The 17,414-nt window shown below is 46.9% G+C and overlaps 1 protein-coding gene across 2 annotated transcripts in view; it reads right to left on the bottom strand.

The window, feature by feature from the left end:
- PCDH1 (protocadherin 1) overlaps nucleotides 1-17,414 on the bottom strand; it is a 219,122-nt gene that overhangs the window by 135,431 nt on the left and 66,277 nt on the right. The window lies entirely within an intron of this gene.

Raw genomic sequence — 17,414 nt, 5'->3', positions numbered from 1 at the left:
CCTGATACACTCTCTCCAACTCATATTTCTCACCTTACAAATTCACTTGATTGATGCCATCATTTTTCAGCACCAGAGCCTTATTGACTGACACAAATAAATAAATAACTTTAGAGGCCATGCTCCCTGACAGACATGATCAGCTCACTTCTCCCAAGCAACACCATTTCTCACCTCAGAAACACCTCCCACAAATGTCTTCTTACATAACAACTCATGAAATGACACAACATCTAATACTAAAGTCCCCACACCCTCCATACCTAATCACCTCTCACTAGACCAGCTGGCAGTATCCCTGTAAAGAAGGTCCCCAGGCTTACTTGATGCCCTGTCTCTTCTATTAGCACTATTTTGCACCTCAGCACCTATGCATGTCCATACTTCATGTCCATTTTACATATTAATGTATTAAAATGCATATTTTTGGATGGGCCCAATTTACCAAGCAATCTAGGCTGCTGCCTATGATTTCTGTGTTCTTATCATTGTTTATTAGTCCACCAAACTTTGTGTCCTGCAAAAATGTTATCACCATGATTTTATGTTTACTTTCAGATTACTGGTGAGGAGTACTGGGCATAGGATCAATCCCTGTGGAACGCCACTTAGAGACACATCATTTGATGAAGGCTCCCCACTGATGGGTGTTTGAGTTTTTTAATTGTCAGTCAGTTCTTAATTTGTTAATCAGTTATCCAGGTGTATTTACTTAAAAACATTAAGTACCATCAGAGTATGCCTAGCAACTGGTGCTCACCTTTTGCCCATAAGTTTACAATCAGTAGTCTAGGCTATTTAAGAACCCAAATTTATATTACTTAGCATATTCTTCCATTGCAAATGGACTGGAAAGTACTTCACCATTCAGACATATTATCCTTCTTCTTTCCAAATATAGAACACAAATATGTGTTGAACATGTCAACCTTGTTTGTACCATTATTAACAGTTTAACAGTCTCTATTTACTAATTGGTATGTACCATTGCTAGGATTTCCTTTGCTCCTGATATACATGAAAAAGCTCCTCTTCCTTTACTGACAATGGATTTTTGCCTGATGCTTTTAACGTCTCTTACCAATATTCTACACTTCATAACCACTAATTTATAGTAATTGCTATCCATTTCCCCCTTTTTAATTGATTTTTACTTCCATTTACCTTGTTTATTTCTAATTGTTACCTTTCATTTTGCCATTGAACCAGGGTACACAATTTAAAAAAATATAGCAGTCCTGTAGAATTTACTGCCCTAAGACTTGCACCCAGACTCTGGATAAAATGCATGAGGACAGATAGGTACCTATGAATTTGGTTCATAAAAGCCAATAAACTGAGCAGAAAATAATTTAAGCTTGCAAATACAAAATACCAATGGCAGGGGAAAATCATTGATCCTGGTCCCTGTTTGTGCCTTGTACATTAGACAATAATTGGTTAAAAAATATCTGTGGCAGATTGGTAGAGCCCTCCTTTTGCTGGGCACATAATCTTGACCGTAGGCTATTGGGAAAAAGTTGGTCTCAACTATATCTAATAGATCATTCCTAAGAAATGAGAGGAATTAGGTGGAGTTTATGTGCTTCCCAGCACTGCTTTGTATTAAAAAGAGAACTTAAGTAGGAGTGAAGCTCCTAGGTGGATGGATTAGATTATTCCTGGGTGTGCTTGTGAACAATCATCCTTGGTTGGGTCTGCTAGAAGGAAATCTGTCCCACATCATGTTGTAATCTTCTTACACTACTATGGAAAAGATAGCATAAGGGATTCAAAAGGTTTTTCACAGAAGAAAACCAGCTCTTTTATGAAAAAAAATGAGAGCAATAAGAAAGCTCTTCCAGTAAGTTTTATAGCACTGCCTTGATAGCTTTACACTTCTTTCTGGGTCTTGAGGAACAGCCCTCCCTCTTCCCCTCCCAGTATCTTACAGTCATCTGTTCTCCCTTCCCTGCTCCAAGGGGAAAGTGTGGGGAAGCAAGGAATAGGAGATGCTCTGTTTACCAGAGCACCCCTTGGATCATTGGCTCCCCAGTGGCCACCCACCAGTGTCCTGTCAGGGAGCCCTGCAAGGACCCTGCTGCTGCTTACTGCTTCAACACTCTCAGAGGGTCCAGGGTCTATTTGCACCTTTGTCCCCATGCCCCGTGCATAGATCCAGGGTGACCCCAATCTGTGCAAGGGGCAAAGGGCATTCCTGCACAGCTCAGCCCATGCAACTCAACTCAGAATGGGTCAAGGCATGGAGGAATGCCTCCTCCATCACTAGTTCCCATGATTGGGTCACTGCCTACTTGTGCAAGGGGAGGGAGGCATTCTTGCATAGCTTGACCTGTCCCAGATGTTCTGGACCCTGCTGGATATGCTCCCTGCACCCTCTACACAGAACTAGGGTGACCCAGAACTCTGCAGGGGACAGAGAAGCTATTTCTTGTACCTTTACCAATCCCTGGCACACCTAGGGTAGGTTGAGCCATGGTGCCTCTGCCTCCTTCCCCATGCACAGAACCACGTCCCCCCCATGCATTCCCACACAACTCAACACATCCCACATGTTCCTGGGACAATTCAAGTCTCTCTGCCTCTGATATCCCCTGTCCCTTTCACAGAACTAGGATGACATTGATGAACCAATTATGTACCCAGGGCAACAGCAAGGGCTTAGACAGTTGGAGTATTGTGTCCAGTTTTGGGTGCTGCACTTCAAGAGGGATGTGGACAACCTAGAGAGGGTTCAGAGGAGGGCCACTCGTATGGTTAGGGGCCTGCAGGCAAAGCCCTACAAGGAGAGATTGAAGGCCCTGGATCTATTCAGCCTCCACAAGAGAAGGCTGAGAGGTGATTTTGTGGCTGCCTACTAATTTATCGGGGGGTAGGGTGTGGGGGGAAGCAAGAAATAGGAGATGCTCTGTTTACCAGGGCACCCCTTGGAATAACTAGGAACAATGGCCATGAACTGACCGAGAGCAAATTTAAGTTAGACATCAGGAAAAACTTCTTTACGGTAAGGGTTGCCAGAATCTGGAATGGGCTTCCAAGGGAGGTGGTGCTCCCCCCTACCTTAAGAGGAGGCTAGACATACACCTGGCTGGCGTCATCTGACCTCAGTGCTCTTTCCTGCCCAAGGCAGGGGGTCAGGCTTAATGATCTGCTAAGGTCCCTTCTGATCCAAACATCAATGAATCTATGAATCTATTAATATAAGCCCTGAGTGGAGCTGGCAGTAAGATCCTAGAGGCTGCTGAAGGAACATCATTGCAGCAGGAGGGATGCAGCTCCAGAGTGCCAACATGGAAGCAGTCTGGCCCTAGCAGCTGGAGGGGGAAAAGCCCCGATTAGGAAAGCTGCAAAGTGCCTGGCAGACTACTGAACTGCCTTGAGATTACCAGTGAGCCTCAGAGAGTTTATGGTTATATATAAACTCAACTAGAGGTGACTAGACAGTCACCTTGCTGGGGTCACCTAACCCCCAGTTATTTTTCCCGCTTGGTGCGGGGTCTTCTGAGATCCCTTCTGGCCTTACAATCTATGAATATCCAGTTGCTGGGATTTATGTGGATACTTAATGAGGACTGCCACAAGTGTTTGTCTGCCTGCCTTAAGGTGGAAGGAGAAGGTTTTCCTTTTTAAATAGCAGTGTGCTGCTTCCCCGTTCTGTTGATGTTGGTGGTTCCAGAAGGAGAGTTTGTGTGATAGCCAGGGGGCTTATCTTTTGGTTATAGTTCATTCTGGTGGTTTGAGGTCAGGACTGTGACAAGGTTCCTGGAGGTCCCATTAGTGTCCAAGGGGAATGTAGTTGCCTTGAGCCCTGCTGGGGGCAGGCTTACAGCAGAGAGAATGACAAGAGCCCAGAGCAGAGCAGAGTGTGGGGCTGCAGAAACCAGAGCCCTGAGAGGGACAAAGGCAGGGGCCAGGGGTTCAATGCCTAAAAGGGCAAGACTAGAGCTGGTGCCTAGAAGCAAGGTCCAATACACTGGGCCCAGGCTAGAAGGCTCAGCTAGAGAAAAGGGGTGGAGGCTGAGAAATCCAAAGCCCCAACAGGAGTGTGACAGTATAGTGACACCTATGAGGCATGGGATGTGGTATAGGGGAAGACAGAGCCACCTGCTTACCCAGATTCATCCTCAGAGATCCCAGGGATGCTTCCAGTAAGCAGAGAAACCTCATCTTTCCCTACTGACACAGAAACATCCTTTGAGATCCCAGGGGCATGTTTCAGTAAGTGGGTAAAACCAGGCATGCACTCTAGGGGCTTGGTGGACTGATTCTGCCCAGGAATTCCTAGGGTGTCGGCCATCATTTTCTTCCTGGTTCCAATAGGCCCCTACTAATTGTATGACCGAACACAGAGAAGTGCTTAATGTCCAGAAGATTATCTTCAATTTCTCCTGCACTGTCTCCAAAGGGATTTTTACTGCTATGTGATGCAGAAGTTAATGGAAATTTTGACATTATCAGACTGAATTAAAGTAGAAGATATTATTTTCTCTGATGAGGAAAAAAAGACTACTGTTGATAACAAATGTTCTTCCATTTGCAGGTGTTCTTACTTTCTCTCTCTGTTATTCCTTTGGAAGTGTAGCAGCACACTAAGGTGCCTGCTACTCTCAGAGCAGAGGCAGGAACCCAGGTGCTGGTTGCTGGGACAACCGGTTAAGGTCAGCTGACCGGAAGGGGCAGGGTCTGGCTCCCACATAAATCCCAGGCCTGAGGCCAAGAGGGCAGTTCCCTGCTGGTAGCCAAGGGGGAAGGGAGCTCTACTAGAGCAAGCAAAGGGGAGAGGACTGATTGCATGAGTAGCGACTGATGGTGTTATGGGATGGAGTATTCCCTGGTAGGGATTGAATGACGTTTTAGCTGGGTGGCTTGGATTTTTGTTGTAGGCCAGGAGCTTGTGTTTTGTGTTTGCTTTTTACTGGTGGTTTGGGTGATGCTATTAGGGGATGGAGGAGGCCTCATAGGGGACCCTCAGCAGCATGAGAACCCCAGCCCCAGAGAGAGGGGGCGGTGAGAAGCCCCAGAGAGAGGGGGTGGTGAGCACCAGTGAGGCACAATGTGAGACAGGACCATGGAGAGCCCAAGCGCCAGTGAAGGCGCAGTGCCAGACAGGGCTGTGGAGAGCCCGAGCACCAGGAAGGTGCAGGGTGAGATGGAGTGAGATAGGGCTGTGGAAAGCCCAGGGAGGACAAGGGGAGGGCCAAATTACAGCAAGGCCCAAATCAAACCACGTCAGTATCATCTGCGAGGCTTGGGCTGCGGTGTAGGGGAGGAAAAGGAGCTGCAGATAGTGCCCCCTGGCATGGGGGCAATAAATGGGCAGCCTCCTTCTAATTAACATCCATTAATTAGGATCAAGGCATGGCAGGAGAGAAGGCAGGTGGTTGGACCATAACAGGAGGGCGGGGTCACCAATAGACAGACTCCAGAAGAGGCACTCCTGTCACAGGAACATACAATAGAAGCCTTTGCACTGGATTTCTCTTGGGATCATAGGAAAATACAGCTGAAAAGGACATTGCAAGGTCATCAAGTCCAGCCCCCTGATCAAGATAGAATTGTTCCTGACTTAACTATCCCAGCCAAGTGCCAGTCCAACCTGCTCTTGAAAATTTCCAAGGTTCAAGAGTCTACAGTTTGTCTAGGCTGCTTGCTCCAATGCCTGACCACCCTTTTAGGCAGAAAGTTCCTCCTAATTTCCAACCTAAATTTTCTCTAATGCAGCTTGAGGCTGTTTCTTCAAGTCCTGTCCCCTATGGCCACAGAGGAAAAGCCCATCTCCATCCTACATTTGAAGAATGTCATGAAATCAAATCAAGTATTCACTTCTTCAGATTAAATAAACCCTAAATCTTCCAGCCTTTCCCTATAAGTCTTGCTTCACAAATCCCTAATCATTCTTGTTGATCTCTGCTAGGGCTGGTGGATGCATGGGCCTGGTGGGTGGAGGACATGGTGCATGAGGACATGTGGGACCAGCACAAGGAAGCGCAGGGCCAGACAGATAGAGTTTCAGGTGCAGCTCCTGACCACGGAGCACAAGTGGGTGCAGGCTCTGTGGAAATACAGGGAAGTGCAGGACATGGATGATGACAGCTGGGGACTGGACACCATTCTGGCCCTGGCTGTCTCCTTCATGCTGCCCACTGCCCAGCCCCCAACCCTAGCCCCACCTGCCACCCAGAAGCAGGCCCCCCTATGGTCCTGCATTGCCTCCAGCTGGCAGGAGCCTCTTCCCCAGGTCCCCTGCCACCCAGCACCCCCCTCCTCCCCCACCAGCTTGGGCCCAGGCTCACCTCTTGTCCTGGCTCCATGCAGGCACAGAGCCAGAGCTGTCTGTAGCAAGGCCAGGACTGTATGCCCTGCTAACCCCAGACGCCAGCTCTCGGAGGAGGAGCCGCTCACACCAGAGGACCACTGGCTGTCTTCACCCTTGAGTGAGCCCCTGCCCGCTGGGCTCACCATGGCATATGCACCAGGGAACAGCCAGAGACCAGGGTGCTGGCCACCTGTCCCTGGGCTCTGCCTCCTTGGCCTCCCACCCCACAGCCCCTGGCCCTGGGACAGTACAGAAAGCACTTTGTACATAGTCTGCATAGGGAAGAGGGTTATTGTTGTTGGCTGGGGTGTATGGTGGAGGGGCTTTGTTGTGGTAGGGGGGAAGGAGGGGCAAGAGAGGGAGGGGAAATTTGATTGATGTGAGGGAAATAAAACCTTGATATTGTGACCTGCATCTACAGTGTGTGTGGCTGGATTGGGGGGGTGGTCCAGGCAAGATACAGCTGGAAGTGCAAGAGGAGGAGGTGGTCATCCAGTGCTCCTCATACCTGGTGCCCTGACCCCAGGTGGTGGGTGTGCAACTCAGCTGGAGCCTCAGCTGGCGGGGGGGCTGCCACTGTTGCTGCCACACAGGTGGTATTCTCTTTGCCAGGTGGACTCCACCCGCCACACAGGTGGTATTCTCTTTGCCAGGTGGACTCCACCCGCCACACATCCTCTGCCCAGGTCTTGAAGAACAGCTCTGCCCAGGCCTTGCAGATGTTATGTAGCATGCAGGCTGCAACAATGGCCCGGGGGAGCCTGTCCTCAGTGAACTTGAGGAGGGTGGTAAGGGTGTATCAGCATCCCTTGAGGCAGCTGAAGGTGCACTCCACCAGGATATGGGTCTGGCCCAGGCAATGGTTGATGTGGGCCTGACAGGGGTCCACCTGGCTACTGTAGGGTCACATTATCCAGGGCAGGAGCAGGTAGGTGGAGAACCTGATGAGGAGGGGTGAGACCACCACAGCACCCAGATGCAGATCTGGCACCCCTGCCATGAAGCAGCTGCTCTGCACCAGGCTTGGCAGGGAAGAGTTACGAAACATGTGGATGTTGTGGGCACTGCCTGCCTAGCTGGCACTCACATATGCAAAGATACCACAGTGGTCCACAATGGCCTGCAGAACCACAGAGTGAACCTCCAGCTGGGTGAAGTCCAGGCAGCAGCTGCATGGAAGCGATGGCCCTGGGACAGCGCACTGCAACTGGGCAGGCGGTTGCTACACATGGGGGAGCCAACCCAAACAACCATAGGGCCAGCATGGTGGCCAGCAGGAGCCCACGGCACTAGCCGTCACTGGCAGGGGCAGGGGTTGGAACAGCCATAGCACAGGAAAGCAGAAGTGGTGAGGAGAGTTGCTGTGTGCTGCCCCTGCACTGTGCATACTGCTCCTGGCCAGGGAAGTGCCAGGGCTACCTTTTTATGAGGGCTGATGGCTGCTGGCAGCTGCTTTTAGAGCCTGGAGCTCCCCTGAATGGCAGCAGAAGCCCATTGCAGGGTTGCAGGAAGTGGTACCAGTTTGGTGCTAAAAGCAGCAAATCTACAGCCAAATCCAAACATGTATTGATACCTGTCTGGGAGCATTTACTCACAAGTAGTTTACTTGCAAGTAAACTAATCTTGGATCAAGTGCATGTGTAGATGCACACCCAGTATTTTTATTTTCCTGCTCTTTGTCCTTCCTCCCATTAGGCTCTTGAACTGTCACCCAAAGTACCTTCCACCTTCGCATTCTCAAACAATTCCTCCCTGTTTATGAACAGCAAGTCAAGAAAAGCTTCTTCCCTAGTTGGCTTATCTACTGTCCATGTCAAAAAGTTATCCCCAGCACAGTCCAAGACTTTGCTTGACTTCTTGTGCACAGCTGTATTTTGAGCAACTCTAAAATTTTTCTGAAAGAAGAAGATCTAAGAGGACTATTGAAGGAGGCTTCCTCATCAGTTTAAAATACCAAAAGTACAAGTAGGCCCAAAATTGCACAATACAGTAGTTAGGGGTCATTGGATAGCAACATAAATATTCCTCTTCTGATCCCACAGATCTGTGCCTCTATTGATAACTCATAGATCATTTGTCAAATCAGCAAGAGGGATACACATAGGAACAAGGATACAGGTGAGAGATACCTTCCTAGTGTGCTCAGAAGAGAAGGAAAAAAGAATACATCTCCTCTAATGGTAGGGACATCCTAACAAGAGTCCAAAAGAGATCTTGGGCCTCCCCAATCAGCGGAGCTGATTAATACCATAACCATACTGGTAGCTGGTGTTGCACAATAACCCTTGCAGCTGAAGCAATGTTGACATAAACTGTGAAGTCACTATAACATCTATTAGTTTTGAAAATAACTTTGATGCCAAGAAAGTTGGAGGCAAAAGCACCTGTACTGAAGTAGTTAGCACCAAGTGTGTCAGTGCCATTGGTGCCATACACCCTGATTTCAGTACTGAGAGGTCAGATAAAATGAAGACCATTGCCTGATATGCCTGGAGACCTAGTTTTATCAGTTTGTCAGAAGCCTCCATTCAGATTGGAACTCCCCATTAACTTAATAGTCTGAAGAGATCTGTTTCCTCTTTTGAAGTTGTAGGGGTAGCAACCTGGGAAATACAATCACTATTAAAACAAAGTGCTCTTTTCTACCCCTTTCAGACAACTGGATAAAGGGTGAGTGAGCTGCTTTACTTGTAGATGAAGGTTTCTTTGAAGTATGAGCCTGGCAGCTCAGAGTTAGCTCACAAAAACACTGATAGAGAAAGACTCATTAGTCTTCATTACCCGTTTTATTTGGGGTCTCAGAACACTCTCACTGAGCACTCCAGAAGAAAAAGTTTGAAATGAGCCTTTTTAATCATATATATCTTCTTGGCTATGGAGTGGATCACTGAGCATCTATGAGGGATATGACACTCTTGAGTGCCCATCATTCATCCCTGGAGAGGTAAGTTGAATTCCATAGACTTTACTCCAGCCAATGTACTGGAGAAATTCCAAACATTAATAAAAGTATATGTATATATATGCAGACAAAGAACAAAAGAAAAAAAAATGAAGAAACCCTAACTGACTATGCTAATAATACATGTGGTGAATTTACCTGCTCGAGCCCCGCCATGTCCCAGACTGAGAATTCTTAATTCCAATTGGTGGAGCCCATCCACCAATTGGGGAAGAGTTGGGAGGATCTGGCACCACCCCTTGGGATGAGGTGAGAAGTTCCCAGACCCAACTGGTCCACTGAACTTCGGGGGGTGAAGCCCCCTGAGGGAATAAAAGGAGTGGTGTGAGCCACACGAGGCAGACACGGTGAGGGACAGCAAAGAGAGAGGAGTTCTGGATAAAACCATCATTGGGACCCTGCCTGAGGCTCAGTGGTACACAGATCAGCACATGGTGCTCAGGCTCTGGGAGCCACTCGAGGCAGCGTGAGCCTGTGAACCTGGCAAGCAGCCAGGTGGGGCAGTGCATGGATTGATGCATGGAGAGCCAGCCCTAGGAGCAGCTTGAGGCTGCTTGGGCCCCACAAAGCGTGCAGGTTGGCACATAGAGAGCTGACCTTGAGATCAGCTCAAGGCTGATCAAGTTAGCCCTGTTTCTAGGCCAAGTAGCCAGAGCCCCACAGTGTTGCTCAGCATTAAACTAAAAGAGCCCCGGTGCCCAGAGCAGGGCCCGGAAGGGGAAAAACCCCCGGTGTGAGGCTAGGGAACCAGAGCCAGTAAGGGCTCAACTTCCATAGGAGCTCTCTGGGTGCACAAGTCCTGAAGGGAAGGGCCCCAGCTTGAAGCTGATGGCTCCAGGAGGCCTGAGACGGTGCAGGGGACCCAGAGGCCAGATCACTGACCCCCCATGGAAGGACCGTGAGTTACCGAGAACTTGGGTCCCACAAGGGAGGTGCTCCTGGGCAAGGAACCTTGAGAGGAGTGGGTGGGGGGAAGGCCCCATACCCCCCCCCACTCCCTGGGGTAGGAGGGGAGGTTACCCCAAATACACACTGAAGAGGTTTCTGTGGGACACCCAAGGGTGCATAGGAGGAGAAGACCCTAGCCCACTTGAAGGACCAAGTTGGTTGGAACCCAGATAAAGTGCGCCTAATATCTGGTACAGTTATGCTTCATATTTTGTATCTATTGCTATTGTTGGTTTGGTTATAGTCATAAATGTGATATATAAAGTTGGGTATGTTAATTCTATATAATGGGCTCTGTCAGGGTGTCTTTATTGGTTAACCCACTTGTGGTACAGACATGCCGGGTTGACTGTCATGGGATCCACTCCTGTTCTGGGCCTGGAGCATGGGTACTCACCTGAATGTCCTCCTTGTTCTAATGGACCTTTATATGTATATTTGTATCTATTTCTGTACCTGTATCCATTTTAAGAGTGTTATATATAAATGTCTGGAATACAATACATTGTATATAGTCAAGAATTTTGGCCTGGGCTAACTCTATAGAAGAAAAAGGGACCTGGTTCTGCCACGGGGGATGACCTGGTAAGGGGACTGTAGGTCCTTGACCACCTGGGCAATAGCGATCATCACCTGCTGAATTTCATTATCCGATGCAGGGCATCAAGGGCTCACACCAAGGCTAAAGTCCTTGACTTCAGAAGGGCCAACTTCAATGAGCTTAGGAGACTAGTGGGGGAGGAACTCATGGCCCAGAAGGTAGAGGAGATGGGAGTCCATGAAGGATGGTCATACCTTAAGGGGGCGATCCTCCAGGCCCAAAGGATAACAGTCCCTGAGAGAAGCAAGCAGGGTAGAAGCACTCAGAAACCCCCTTGGCTCAGTAAGGGCATTCAGGAATGCCTAAAGACTAAAAGGGGGGCGAATAACCAGTGTAAGGGAGGAGCAATCACCAAGGAGGAGTACTCCTCCTCGGCCCGTGAGTGTAGGAGGGCTATTAGGAAGGCCAAGGCAGAGATGGAACTCAGGCTAGTGTCCACGATTAAGGACAACAAAAAGTCCTTTTTCAAGTACATTGGGAGCAAGAAGAGGGCACCAGGCAATGTAGGGCCCCCGCAAGATGCATACGGTAATATTGTGGCTACGCCAGACAAGAAAGCTGATGTTTTTAACAGCTTCTTTGCCTCTGTTTTCTTGAACAGGGGCCAGGATATCCTACCTACCAGAGGTAGGGACAATCTTGGGGATAGCTCTGTCAGGCCTTCAGTCAGTACAGATGTAGTTAGGGATCTTCTGGAAGGGCTGGACATTTTTAAATCTGCAGGTACAGATGCCCTCCACCCAAGGGTGTTGAGGCAGCGGCAGGGGTCATCGTGGTACCCTTGGCCCGGCTGTATGAGCATTCATGGTCATCTGGCCAGATGCCGGGGGATTGGAAACTGGCTAATGTGGTCCCAATTTTCAAGAAGGGGAGAAAGGAGGACCCAGGTAACTGTAGGTTTGTAAGCCTCACCTCAGTGCTCGGGAAGATCTTGGAGAGAATCATTAAGGAGCACATCTGTGGGGGACCAGCAGCGGAGATCATGCTCGGGGCAACCAGCACAGGTTCATCAAAGGCAGGTCCTGCCTGACCAACCTGATTGCCTTTTATGACCAACTAAATCCTTGGATGATGGTGTCGCTGTGGACGTAGTCTTTCTAGACTTTTAGAAGGCCTTTGACACTCTCTCTCACCCCATCCTCATCAATAAATTAAGTGACTGTGGCATTGATGCCTGAACAGTTGGATGGCTAAAAAAATTGGCTGATGGGGCGCACCCAGAGAGTAGCAGTGGACGGGTTGTACTCAAACTGGTGAGATGTGAGCAGTGAGGTACCCCAGGGCTCAGTCCTCAGGCCTGCAGTGTTTAACATCTTCATCAGCGACTTGGACGAGGGGGTGTAAAGCACACTGTCCAAGTTTGCTGATGACACTAAGATGTGGGATGAGGTGGACACACTTGAAGGGAGAGAGACGCTGCAAATAGATTTAGACAGACTACAAAAGTGGGCAGATGAGAATAGGATGGGGTTCAATGTAGACAAATGCAGGGTGCTGCACCTTGGGAGAAGGAATCCACAGCATACATACAGGCTGGGGAGTTCCCTCCTTGAAAGCACAGAGGTGAAATGGGATCTTGGAGTCATTATTGACTCCAAGATGAACATGAGCCACCAATGCCAGACCGCAGCCAGCAAGGCCAGCCATACCTTGTCACGCATCCAAAGGTGCATCTCAAGCTGGTCCAAAGAAGTGATACCCCCCTTCTATGCGACTTTGGTCAAGCCACAGTTGGAGTACTGCATCTAGTTCTGGGCATCGCACTTCAAAACGGATGTGGCCAACCTGGAGAGGGTTCAGAGGAGGGCCACCCGCTTGGTGAGAGGGCAGTAGGACAGGCCCTATGAGGAGAGACTGAGGGACCTGAACCTGTTCAGCCTTGGCAAGAGGAGGCTGATGGGGGACCTGGTGGTTGCCTACAAACTCATCAGGGGAGATCAACAGCAAATAAATAGAGCCTTTTCTCCCCAGCACCACCTGGGGTGACAAGGAACAATGGTAATAAGAGGTGGAGAATAGGTTTAGGTTAGAGATCAGAAGGCAATATTTTACAGTTAGGGTGGCCAAAATCTAGAACCAACTTCCCAGGGAAGTGGTCCTCGCCCCTACCTTGGACAAATTCAAGAGGAGGTTGGATGATCACCTGTCTGGGGTCTTGTGAACCCAGCATTCATTCCTGTCTGTGGCAGGGGGTCAGGCTAGATGATCTGTTCAGGTCCCTCCTGACCCTAGGTACTATGAAACTATGGATCTGCCCTAAATTCTGCCATCCTTCTCACAGCACCTCCTCCTGCCTACCCATCCCTTCTGATCAAAGATAGGGCACACCCTTGGGTATACCTGGGTTACATATGGTTATAGTGATGTGTCTAATTAGATATGTGTGTGTGTGTGTTGTGTGTATAGAGTTAGGCATACCAGTATAACTGTATAATGTTATCAATATCAGTATAACTATATACTGATAAAGTATATAAAACATCTATATATAAAGGGCTTAGTAAATCTGTCTGTGTATCTATCTGTAATGCTCTTTAAGGATGCCGGGAGCCTGGCACAGCAGGAAGGGCAGACAGAGGGGCCAGCTGAGGAAAAGTGGGAGCCAGGCTCCTGGTTACTGTGAGAAGACAATTAGTTATGTGGCAAGCTGAGTAGAGAATGCTTCCAGGAATTCTCACAGCTATGAGTGGTAAGAAGGAACCGAAGGATGGTTTAACTTATTCTTTTCTGCTGCTTAAACGAATCCATTTTTTTGTGCTTAGAGCACATGAACACCAGAAGTGGACTTCACATGAATAAGTGTTAGAGGAGGAACTTGTGGTTGAAGCAGGTGTAAGAGACATCCAATTTTCATTTAAATACCTATTGTGATGGAGCATCCTTTGTAATAATATTTAGCTAGACACAAAGAAGGCAAAGCTGCTCATGACTGTTTTTCCTCAGTCTTCATGACAAGAAAAAAACTGGGACCAGACAAACAACAAAATTAATACAAACAAAAGGGGAAGGGCTGTAAATTATGTTAAGTAAAACATGCATCAACAAGCTCCCGATAAGTTAAAATTAATTTAAATAGAGTCTTATTCCAGAGTGCTTGAGGAAGTTTCCGGAAAAATCTCAGATACGCTGACAATAACATTTGCATTATGGGTGACAAGCCAGGTTCAAGTAGGCTGAAGAAGGGCTACGATAATTCCCATCTTTAAAAAGAGAAAAGAAGGAAGACCAGGAATTGTAGATTGGTCAGCCTTACTTCAATATCTATGAAGTTACCAGAGCAAATTATAAACATTGTTTTGCAAACATTTTGAGGAGGTAGGTATAGTCAATAGGAGCCAGCATGGCTTTGGATAACTTGTCTTCCTTCTTTGACAAAGCAACTAGTTTGGTAGATGATGGGAATGCAGTGGATTTTTAGTAAGACCTTTGACACAGCCCCACATGACATTATTGTAAGTAAACTGGAGAAATAGAGCTAGACAGTATTACTACTAGATGAATGGACAGTTGGTTGAATAAACAAAAAAAAGGGGGTAACTATATAACTGGATTGATGTCAGAATGTCAAGAGATCTCCATTAACATTGCATACAAATCTGTTCAGGGTCTGGTACTGCTTAGCATTTTAATTAATAACTTGGAGTAAAAAACAGAGTGTTTACTGATCAAGTTTGCAGGTGACACAAAATTGGGAGGAACTGCAAACACTCTGGAGGACAGAATTAGAATTCAAAATGATCCTGATAAACTAAAGAAATGGGCTACAGACTACAAAATGAAATTCAACAAAGACAAATGTAAAGTGCTACACCTATTACCTATTTTGTAATATGTTACAAAAGTAGTAAATTCAATTTGGGGCTGGATTAATACAACCATTATATGGAAGACACTACTTGGGGCGGGTTAAGCCTCAGCTAGAGTATTATGTCTAGTTTAGACTACAGTATTTTAGGAATCATGTAGAAAGTTCCCAAAGCAAGTGAAAAAGATACTCTAACCCTCCTACAAAGAAGATAAAGGGATTGGAATGCAAACCATACAAGGCAGGTCAAGAGAACCAGGTGTGCCACCTGGGTAAAGAAAGACTAACTGTGGGGAAATTACAGCAGTTTTCAAATATCTGAAAGGGTGCTATAAAGAAAATGGTGGGGGGGGAAGAGAGAAGAAGTTTGGACAACTGTTTTCCCTTTCCCAGAAAAGGCACGACAAGAGGTGATGGGACTAAATGGCAGCAAAACAGACTTAGATTAGAGTTCAGGAAAAATGTCCTAAGTGTAAGAACAGTAGGACAACGGACCAAACTGCCTTGGGAAAATGCAGAATCTCCTTCATTGTAGGCTTTCAAGAAGAGACTAAATATAAATCTACCTAGGAGAGTTTAGAAATAGTGAAGCTTACATTTGTGCTCAAGGGTGGACCAGATAATTCTGGGGACCACTTCCAACTCTGATTGTATGATTCCCCTTAGTATTAAAAATATGTGCCTTATTAACTCCAGGCTATCTTATAGGAAGTTGCTAAGCCTATGAAAAGGACTATCTCCCCCCAAATTAGCGAACAGTCCTTTGTTAAAGGTGACCATGCACAGCCAGTTAGCAGGTTATGTCAAACAAGTGACTGTAATTTCTAAAGCCTTCCCCATGACTCCCACAGAATGCCTGCTGCCTCAGAACAATGACTGCTTCTTTCTGTGTTCCCATGAGTAATTGTAACTCCTGATCACCACCTTGCCATTCCCTCAATCCCATTGTGGCCCTCTCAGCAGTTCTAAGAGACTGCCAGTTCTCATACCCTGTATATAATCTTGGCCTTTCCTGCCATTTCCTGAGTCTTCACTGCCATTGCTCCCAAACACCATTCCAAGCCACTATGTTTTCATATGTGGCACTTGGCACCTCTGGCCAAATTCTCCTTTCTGGTAAGCAGATGCCCTGAAATAAATATTGGAATGGTAGGCCCTCAACCATATCAAGCAAGGTTGTTTGGGTATATGTGGTATCTTTTAATAAACGAACTAAATAGTTGGGAAAAGTTCTCTGCAGGCTTTTGGGCACAAACACCCTTCTTCAGGCACCGGGAGATTCTGCTGTTGTTCTGAGTTCTCCAAGGTAGAAAAGAAGCTAAAGTTCTACCTTGGAGAGAACACATAACACCAGCAGAGTTCCCCAATGCCTGAAGAAGGGTGTTTGTGCCCAAAAGCTTACAAAGAACTTTTTTCCAACTATTAGTTGGTCTAATAAAAGATATCACATTTACCCAAACAACTTTGCCTGCCTGTATCCTTAGATCAACACAGCTGCAGCCGACGACAACTCAATCACATCAGTTCCTTTGCCACCAACACAGAGCTCAGGTTTTATACAGAACTCTGAGACAGAAGGAACCCCATTTGGGTAGTGTGAATACACAGAGGTGAAAAACATAGCTTAGTCATAAACATTTTTAGGACACAGTAACAGTGGTTCTTTGAGATGATAGTATAGAGACACTGTAGGTGAAGTCTCTGTTTTTCTGGTAGGTGTCATACTGCTTTTTAACAGGATTTCTAGAAACTGTAGGAAGAAGTTTCTTTCTGTGGTACTCCACAACTCAAAAACTTCTGATCATATTTCTATAAGACCTGGTCTAAAAGGTCTGAGAGCTGAACAGGAGGATGAATGAACATGTGTAGTGGATCTGTGAACAAGAACTGCCTTAGCCAATAAATAATTATTGTATTCTTGTCTTCCTGGTTTTTGAAAATCACCCCAAGAATAAGGAAAGGTAGTGCAAAGGTATACACGATTCCACTACAGTAGAGTCATGGCATAGGAACTTTGTGCTCAGGCCTCCTCTGGAACAAACATTTCACATTTTAAGATGCTGTTGATAGGGAACAAGTAGATCGTGGGAAATCTACGCTGACAGAACAGTTATTCTGAGATGGACCTGTGGAAGGATAATTGGCCATTAACAGACTCCTCAAGAAGTTTTCCAAGTTGTTTTTGATTTCAAGGAGGTAAAGATTCATCAGCGTCACCCTGTTCTTATACCAGCAATCCATCAGAAACCAGAAGAAATCCCTTGCATGGCTATGATGGTGTAAATGAAAATGTGTGTTATCAAGGTTTAGATGCCATATATGCCAGTCCAATAGTCCTGATCTCTAAAGACCTTGAAATACATCACATTAATGGTGTGATTAATATATTATTCATGCCATTAACTACATATATTCAGCCAATTTATGGTGCCATAACCCAGCCACAAAGATGTAGAACATCTTTGTAAAACATCTTTGTGGCTGGCTGTTTTTTCTGGCACCTTAAATTGAATGTGTGGCATATGTTATATTCCAGACAGGGGCTGTCTCATCCCATGCCAACAATCAATTGATTGTCGGCATCAACTGGGGACAGCCCTGGATCTTGAAATGGACATGGGGCTGCCTGGGCCAGTACCAACAATCAGCTGATTGTTGGCACTGGCCCCAGACGCCCCTGGGTCCCAGGAGTTACCCCCAGCCCAAACCACAGGATCAGGCTAGAGGCAGCTCTGCCTGGAACTGGAACCTGATGCTTATCTGAGCTCTAGGATCAGGTATG

The sequence above is a fragment of the Crocodylus siamensis genome, chromosome 10 (assembly GCF_052110815.1).
Source record: "Crocodylus siamensis isolate JL-2025a chromosome 10, ASM5211081v1, whole genome shotgun sequence".
In the NCBI taxonomy this organism is placed as follows: Eukaryota; Metazoa; Chordata; order Crocodylia; family Crocodylidae; genus Crocodylus; species Crocodylus siamensis.
This window is presented reverse-complemented; position numbering and strand designations above follow the sequence as displayed.